At 40.7% G+C, this 8,526-nt stretch overlaps 1 pseudogene; it reads left to right on the plus strand.

Moving 5' to 3' along the window:
* The first annotated feature begins 972 nt into the window (after window positions 1-972).
* Window positions 973-2,600, plus strand: LOC118622601 (annotated as a pseudogene).
* Window positions 2,601-8,526: the final 5,926 nt, after the last annotated feature.

An 8,526-nucleotide genomic window follows, 5' to 3' on the forward strand; every position in this document is an offset into this window, starting at 1 on the left:
CAAGCCATGATAATTCTGCTTTAATTTAACACTTGAAATATTTCCCCTTAAAACTTTGGTTCTTTTCTTATTAATATAATCTTCCATTTTGAATGATAGAAGTAGAATTTCTAATTTTTCTTAAATTTTATTTATCTTTCACTCTAAATACATAGGTTTCTGCACAGGCAGTTTTGCTCAGCAGTTAGAACATCAGCCTGCAGACCACAGGTCTTGTGTTTGATGCCACATCAAGGGCACATACCTGGGTTTCACGTTCATCCCATCCCGGTCAGGGTTGTGTGGGAGGCAACCAGTTGATGCGTCTCTCCTATATCGATGTTTCTCCCTTTTTCCCTCATTCCCTCCTTTTTCATTCTATCTAGAAATCAATGGACATATATTCTTGGGTAAGGACTAACAAGATAAAAATGAAAAAGTAAGTAAATACATGGTTTTCTGATTAAATTAAGCATAACTTTAGTGATATGTAGGTCATGTTGGTGGTGGCAATGGCAAAATGGGTCAGACTGGACCTGGGTTCAGCAACCTCAGTACTTGAGTTCAGGCTAGAAAAGAATTCAGAGCCAAGACTCAAACTATAAGAGAACATTAATTTATAAAATTACAGAGACAGAAGAAGCAAAAAAGGGCCCTTGGGCCCAGGCTGGTTTGGCTCAGCGGTAGAACGTCGGCCCACAGACCAATGAGTCACAGTTTGATTCCGGCCAAGGACATATATCTCGGGTGCAGTTCATCCCCAGCCCTGGTCGGGTTGTGTGGGAGGCAACCAGTCGATGTGTCCCTCTCACATCGATGTTGCTCTCTCTCTCCCCCTTTCTCCTTCTATCTCCCTCCCACTCTATCTCCAGAAAAATGGAAAAATATCCTCGGGTGAGGATTAAAAAAATAATAATAAAATAAAATAGCTTTTTCACAACAGGTTTGCCACCAGAACACAGGTGTGTAAACCACCACTAAACCAAACCCAAAATGGGAAAAGAAAAGACTCATATCAACATCGTTGTCATTGGATACATAGATTCTGGGAAGTCTACCACTACCGGCCATCTGATCTACAAATGTGGTGGGATTGACAAAAGAACCATTGAAAAATTTGAGAAGAAGGCTGCTGAGATGGGGAAGGGCTCCTTCAAGAATGCCCGGGTCTTGGATAAACTGAAAACTGAACATGAGCGGGGTATCACCATTGATATCTCCCTGTGGAAATTCGAGACCAGCAAGTATTATGTGACCATCATTGATGCCCCAGGACACAGAGACTTCATCCAAAACATAATCACAGGCACATCTCAGGCTGACTGTGCTGTCCTGATAGTTGCTGCTGGTGTTGGTGAATTTGAAGCAGGCATCTCCAAGAATGGGCAGACCCGTGAGCATGCCCTTCTGGCTTACACACTGGGTGTTAAACAGCTGATTGTTGGTGTTAACAAAATGGATTCCATCAAGCTGCCCTACAGCTAAAATAGATATGAGGAAATCGTTAAAGAAGTCAGCGTCTATATTAAGAAAATTGGCTACAACCCTGACACAGTAGCATTTGTGCCAATTTCTGGTTGGAATGGTGACAATATGCTGCAGCCAAGTGCTAATATGCCTTGGTTCAGGGATGGAAAGTCACCCGTGAAGATGCCAGTGCCAGTGGAACCATGCTGCTTGAAGCTCTGGATTGCATCCTACCACCGGCTCGTCCAACTGACAAGCCCCTGTCTCTGCCCCTCCAGGATGGCTACAAAATTGGTGGCATTGGTGCTGTCCCTGTGGGCAAAAGTGGAGACTGGTGTTCTCAAACCCGGCATGGTGGTCACCTTTGCTCCGGCCAATGTTACAACTGAAGTAAAGTCTGTTGAGATGCACCATGGAGCTTTGAGTGAAGCTCTTCCTGAGAACAATGTGGGCTTCAATGTCAAGAATGTGTCTGTCAAAGATGTTTGTTGTGCCCTGGCTGGTTTGGCTCAGCAGTTGGAGTGTCAGCCTGCGGTCCAGAGAGACCTGGGTTCGGTTACCACTAAGGGCATGTACTTCGGTTGCAGCTTGTCCCTGGCCCTGGTTGGGTCGTGCAGGTGTCAGCCACTTGATGCGTCCCTTTCACGTCGATGTTTCTCTCTTTCTCTTTCTCTCTCCCTCCCACTCTAACTGAACTAAAAAAAGGAAAAAATAAAAAACATGTTTGTCTTCACAATGTGGCTGGTGACAGCAAAAATGACCCACCAATGGAAGCAGCTGACTTCACAGCTCAGGTAATTGTCCTGAACCATCCAGGCCAAATCAGTGCTGGCTATGCACCTGTGCTGGATTGTCACACAGCTCATATTGCTTGTAAATTTGCTGAGCTGAAGGAGAAGATTGCCCATCGTTCTGGGAAAAAGCTGGAAGATGGCTCTAAGTTTCTGAAATCTGGTGATGCTGCCATCGTCGATATGGTTCCTGGCAAGCCTATGTGTGTTGAGAGCATCTCTGACTAGTCCCCTCTGGGCCACTTTGCTGTTTGTGGCATGAGACAGACAGTTGCTGTGGATGTCATCAAATCAGTGGACAAGAAGGCAGCTGGAGCTGGCAAAGTCACCAAGTCTGCCCAGAAAGCTCAGAAGGCTAAATGAATATTATCCCTAATACCTGCACCCCAGTCTCCACTGACTGATTGGTAGATGTCAGGGCAGAGGTCATTATCCAGTGCAGCTGGTTCTGAGGGCCACCGTGGCACTGCTTATCTGGTTTTGCTGCTTCTCTGGGCCTGGAGCTGAAATACAACTGAGGCCTAGATGTTATCTCTAAGGAAGAAGGGACAGGGGGACCAAACCCCATGACTAGTCCCACCCTACAATTATCTGTTGCTAGGCACTGGGGACTTTCCTCCCTGGTGACCTTCTGTGCATCATCCTTGTTGTGCTCATGTCTGTCTAACTATCTACACAGTCACATGCCACTGGAAAATACATTGCTTATTTTACACTATACATTTTTTTTAAAAGGTTTTTATTTCTTCTTCTTCTTCTTCTTCTTCTTCTTCTTCTTCTGCTTTTTTTTAGAGAGAGAGAAGAAGGGAGAGAGAGAAAGATCGATGTAAGAGAGATACATTAATCAGTTGACTCTTGTGGGCCCTGACCAGGGACCAAACCTGAAACCTGGGCATGTGCCCTGACCAGGAATTGAACCGGCAACCTTTTTGTGCACAAGACGATGCTTTACCAACTGAGCTACACTGGCCAGGGCTAAACTGTACATTCTTTATACTTTCTCCTAGAGTTTTGTATCCTTCTTAATAAACTTAAAAATTTTTGCTTAGAGTTTGTATATATGATTCCATTTCATACAGATTATGTATTTAATTAACATATCATTTAAAATGGCTTAATAAGTAGTGCTTACAATGAAAATATATTAAACAGTTTTAATCTTTTACTTATGTTTACACAAAGTTATATTCACCCTACTGGAAAAAAAGAATTAAACACAGGAAAAGTGAATGAAAGTCCATGCAGTGGTGAAACAGTCTTCACTGACTTGGAAGAGAGAGTTGGGATAACAAGGGCAGTGATACTCTCCATTGAGAGGGGGGATTTTAACCGCAGTTAAATGAAGGACTGAAAACATAAACAGACTCTCTCTTTGGGACTAGGATTCTTCCTCAGTAGTGTGCACCTTTTTAAGATGGAAGAATTTAAGTAGGATGGAAAATTAATACTAATCTTTTAGATAAAATCCCAGAATTCTCAAGTTCTCTGGAAAGCCATCATGACGTATCTACTAAAAATGGGTTTGTCTTAGAATTCAGAGGACAGAAGATTTGCCTAACAGCATTACGGCAAAAATTGGTGATCCTGGGAAGACAATAATTACATAGCAGCAGTCATTAGCTGCTTTCTTGATTTGTCCATAATGTGTGATATAATGATCCATTTTTTACATATATTCATTATCAATGCTTTCTAAAGGCTATATTAATAACATTTATTTTAGATTTTGCCAGCTAGAGTTAGGCAAACTTTTAGTAAGCCCAGATTTTTAAAAAAATGAAATGAGAAAGGGAATTTCTCTGTAGCACTCCTGACTAATTTCCCTCAACATCTGCTTTCTTTTCCTGGCCTCATAGTCAGTTCATCTCCCCACCCCGCCGCCCTGCCCTATAAATTAGAAATACTTTATCTGAAGCTGTCAGCCCTGCCCATCAAAGATTGTTACAAACTAGTCAGCCTTATCTATAGGGAGGGGCAGGGAGGGGCCTGGAGCACTAACATGTTTTTCAAAGGGCTCTCTGAACACCCTGATAGTATTAGCCTGTAATGAGAGGAAGCGAGTCTTGTCAAATGTGCTCCAATTAAATGTTACAGACTTCCCTCAGGAACAGTTTCCTTCTGTTGGGAATTTACGAATGTTTGGTAACTTTGTTCCTCTGGCTAACATTGGATTTTTCAGACATGCCGGAAGAGAGTAGATCCAAAGGAAGAGATTCTTTTCTGTCCTCTCTGTCCTGTCAGGATGCAAAAGTTCACTGCCAACACCAGTCAGTTTGTGCTCAGGCAGGCTTTCTTGGTAAATTATCCTAAGAAAAGAGAAAAGTCAAGCTTCTGTCAGCCTCGAGGGGACCAAAGTTATTGCATTGACCTACCCATCTTCTGTGATTCAGTAGACCCCTCAATAGTGAGGGACTGCAGTTAAATTTATTCACTAATGACCAGTTTTTCACTATTGACTTTAAAATACTTAAATATTCATAGAATTTCTCATTAAAAATATTTTTATTGATTTTTTTAGAGAGAGAGGAAGGGAGAGAGATGGAAACATCAATGTGAGACACATGGATCGGCTGCCTCCTGCACGCCCCCTACTGGGGATCGAGTAGGTAAAGATTGAAGACAGAGGCAGGCCACAGCAGTAGGGCAACTAACAGAGTTCATCAAGGGAAACATGCAGGAGGCTTGTCTCAGGTGGGTGCAAGACAAAGTGGATGTTCTCTGAGGCTGCTTGACAGGAGCCAGAGAATTACATGGGGTAAAAATGGGAAATAGTCACAGGTACAAGTACACACATACTATCAAGTGTGGAAATAACTTTACATGCTGAACCAGGTCAGGATAAAAACCTGTTCTAGGAGCCAGCTCATATCAGAAGGCAGAGGAAGTGTGCTGATTTATGTCCGAATGAACATCAATTATGAATGATCAGTCTCTGAGGGTTTTTTTTTAGTAAGTAGTCTTTGTTATGGCTTGGGTCCAGCTTGTGGGCCAGACAATTGTCACACCACAGAATAGTCTCACGTCTACAGGCAGCCTAACTCCTTATCTGGGTGTTTTGCTGGTAGCTGTGTCATATAACTGGCAACATGTTTATTCAGGATGGATGCATTTTGAAATGGATGCCTTATCAGTCAAAAGCTTAATGTCAGGGTGCTAACACTACATTGGGTACTGATCACTAGGGATGGCTTTTCTTTACTGCATATGGGTTAATACTGTGCTGACACAGGGGGCTGAAATGTTCCAAATGGTTTCTTTACTCATGTATCATTGACTCAGATGAAATGACTTGAGTAGTTCAGGGCTAGTTAGGTATCTCTTTCTCCGAACAGCCTCTGTGTGGCTAGCTTGGGCTTCCTCACAGTATGGTGGTTTCATAATTTCTTACCTGTCGGCATGCTTCCTGCAGAGCACAAAGGTGAACACTATTATGCATTGCCAGGGCTTGGTCTTATGCATTCCAGAATGCCAGTTCCCTTTGATTCTACTGGTCATAGTAGTCACAGGGGTGGCTCAGATTCTAAAGGAGAAGAAATAGACATCATTTCTTGATTGCAGAGTGTCAAGGTAACATTGCAAAAGAACATGTGAAATGGGAATCATCGTTGTGGAATTTTAGGAAACATGATCTGCCAAACTCTTTAAAATAGATTGTTATAGAAGATGAGAAATCACAATAATAAAGAGTTAAGGAGATAACTATGACTCACTGACAAAACCTGCATTCTTGAGGGAAAATTCAGAGTACAATATAGAGTTTATCATTAACTTTGAGTTCCACATCCCTCTCTTCTTGGACTGATATCTGTATTGTGGAGTTAAGGGGGTCAAATGTAACAGAACTGCTTCGTTAAAAATCTGTGAAGACATATACGATCACAAGTGGTACTGCTCTGGTGTTCTTGTGAGAAAATATTAAGACCAAAGTGGAGAACATATGTCTTTGCCTCTTCTGAAGGAATACAGTTCAATTTCTACAATTCAGAAATCCCTGATAGCACAGCTTCAGTTCAGGCCACACCAAGGTCTAACTGCATGTGGTAGACAGAGAGGGGTGATTGAGAGGACATGGCGAGTGGCACTCAGCATACCCCATCTTTCTATGATATAGTTTCCCAAACTGCATAGGCTAGATTACATTCCAGACTCTGGGGAATGTCTAGAGATTTGGAGATGAATCAGGTTTTACTAAGTATAGACAACTCCATGAGGCTGGAAAGACAGAAGTCATCTTGCTGCCCTTCTCCCCACCCCCCTCACCGCTTATTGGCAGGCGTGAAGAACTCGGGGGTTTTGCAATAGTCTCCCAGTGTCCAATCACTGGCTTAGTTGATGTTGAAAATCTTTTGAGTTCACACAGAAAGTGTCTATCTGATCCATTGATCATACCTACATACATACAATATGTAATTGAAATCAGGAGTTCCAGTGACTGTTTTCTGAGGCCCACCTTTCTGGGTAAGTTTAGTCTAGAATCCACTCATCTAGCAATGCTAATAGTGTTGTGAGTGTCTAATCTTGTTGGTAAATTCTTTTCTGCTTAAAATAGCTAAAATGGTTTGTCTTTCTTGTAGCCAAATCCTGCCTGAGGTAGTATCTGGTAGATGTCAGTAGGGAAGGAGGGTTTTCTTAACTGGAGGCACAATAAGAACAGCGTGGTACCCAGCAAGGGCATCTGTCCTCATGCCTCACAGAGTGAAATAAAACCGTCAAGGAAAACCACTGGAGCCCCTGGGTGGTGGCTGACCTGACTTACTCTTGAGCACTTGTGAGATACCGGAAAGAGATTTTCACAGGAAATTTTTGAGACAGTTGTGTAACCTGTGTAGTCTCTTAAAAATCAGTTGTATAAAACACAGTTGTATAAAGGTTTCATCTTCCTTGAATAAGTGCTCTTGGAATAATTCTATCTGAGAAGTGGATGGAAGGGTGTGGCATTTGGGCTTGGTTTTATCATTTTTTTATGACAATCTTATTGAAGTATTTTTGACATATAATGAACTGCATATACTTATGTGAAAATTTACTGAAGTATATACTATAAGTATATACATTGAAACCATCACCCATATCAAAATAATGAATGTATTCATCACCCACAATGGTTTTCTCACGAGGCTTTGGAAACTTCCTCATGTCCCTCTCTGTTTCCATTTCCTCTCCACCTCTGGCACCAGCGCCAACTGATGGGCTTCAACTAGTAATCTCTTTGAACACTTTAGAGTTTATATATAATTGGTATAATAAAGTACCTACTCTTTTTTTCCTGTTTTTTTCCACGTGGTATAATTATTTTGATATTCATCTTTGTTGTGTTCTGTATCATTAGTTCATTCATTTTTACTGGTGAATAACATTCCATTGTGTGACTATACTACAGTTTATGTATTCAAGTCCTATTGTGTATACCCTTTTGTTTATCTTGAATAATAATCCAAGAATGGAATACCTATATAATATAGTGAGTATTTGCATTCCCATTTATAGTTTGAATTTTACCGAATTATATTCCCACTAAAAATTTCACTTTTACAAATATATAAAGTACAGTCCAACTAATACAATTCTAATATATTTGCCATTTATGTGCTCATACACATATATAGTATATGTCCATGTGTCTTTATAATTAAAATCTACATAACATTTTTATACATTTTATCAATATTGGTGTACAATTCATTATTTACACTTGCATGTCAATAAAGAGAAAAATTATTATGTTTTCAGACTTTGTGTTATTATGAATTCTGATCAAACATTGTAAGATAAAGAATTTATGTTTTTTTCTAAAGTTGATTTATCATTTGGGACTCAGATATTTAATACATAACTTTGAGTGACTATAATTTATGGTCCCTTTTCTTGTTGTTGCAATGTATTCTGATTTTTTTAAAAAGTAAAAATACATAAGAGGAAGCAAGGATGGGAGGGGAAAAAAGAAAGAAATAAGAGAAAAATGGTAAACATTGTTTTTTTATATCTAAAATAACCAGTGACCATAATTCTTAGTGGAAAAAAAAATGTTCAATAAGCCCGGACCATGTGGCTCAGTGCAGAAAGCTTCGTCCCATGGAGAGATCCCAGTTCGATTCCCAGTCAAGGCACATGCCGGGGTTGTGGGCTTGGTCCCCAGTGTGGGGGCATGCAGGAGGCAGCTGATCAATGTTTTTCTCTCACATCGATGTTTCTATCTCTCTCTCCCTTCCTCTCTCTCTAAAAAATAAACAATAAAAACATATTTAAAAAAATGTTTAATAAAATTCATGACAAAAGCAACAGTACTTCC

The sequence above is a fragment of the Molossus molossus genome, unplaced genomic scaffold, assembly GCF_014108415.1.
Source record: "Molossus molossus isolate mMolMol1 unplaced genomic scaffold, mMolMol1.p scaffold_m16_p_9, whole genome shotgun sequence".
Taxonomy (NCBI): Eukaryota; Metazoa; Chordata; class Mammalia; order Chiroptera; family Molossidae; genus Molossus; species Molossus molossus.